The sequence below is a fragment of the Drosophila virilis genome, chromosome 2 (assembly GCF_030788295.1).
Source record: "Drosophila virilis strain 15010-1051.87 chromosome 2, Dvir_AGI_RSII-ME, whole genome shotgun sequence".
NCBI lineage: Eukaryota > Metazoa > Arthropoda > Insecta > Diptera > Drosophilidae > Drosophila > Drosophila virilis.
In genome coordinates, this window is record NC_091544.1 from 25783020 (window position 1) to 25783664 (window position 645).

General features: G+C 44.7%; 1 non-coding gene across 1 annotated transcript; it reads left to right on the plus strand.

Moving 5' to 3' along the window:
• TRNAT-CGU (transfer RNA threonine (anticodon CGU)) lies at positions 1-72 on the plus strand. Its single transcript has one exon. It is a non-coding gene; the product is annotated as a tRNA-Thr (tRNA).
• The last annotated feature ends 573 nt before the right edge of the window (positions 73-645 follow it).

The window sequence follows — 645 nt, forward strand, 5'->3', positions numbered from 1 at the left end:
GCCCCTTTAGCTCAGTGGTAGAGCGTTGGTCTCGTAAACCAAAGGCCGTGAGTTCAACCCTCACAGGGGGCATTGTGAATTGGTGATTGTTTTAGATGGTTTTAATTGAATTTACATTTTTTTTTTCAATAGGTATAGAGCTGCTTTAAGCTTTTTATGGAGATTTTCGAACAATTCAGCGCCAACTGCGCCATCTGTCGGCCGCAATTTCCAATCGATTGCTGCCATGTTCGCACTTCATGCGGCGATAACGTGCAAGTTTTGCAATTTGCGGCGTTGGAAAGTTGGTCTTTATAGATGGATTTTGTGGTGGGTCGAGGGACGTGCGGTGCGGTGCAGTTGGTGGGCCCGTATACCTCAAGATTTTTGTACTTTTTCAGGCAGTTCTTGTTGGGTTTGCTTTTTATTTTATTTTGTTCGACTTTGCCAAGATTTATGCGGCAAAGTCGCAGCGAGCTGAAGTGGGCTTCCGCATGTTTCGATAATTTGCGTGATTTTTGCATTTTTTAACCTCCCAACCCCCAACAGTGCAGCCTTTTTTATATATATATATATATGTGCTGCATGCGTAAGTGGCAGACGTACATAGCTGCATCATTAAAACTTGCAGCCAGCCACTAGAAAAGTGGGGCATGCCCCATGCCC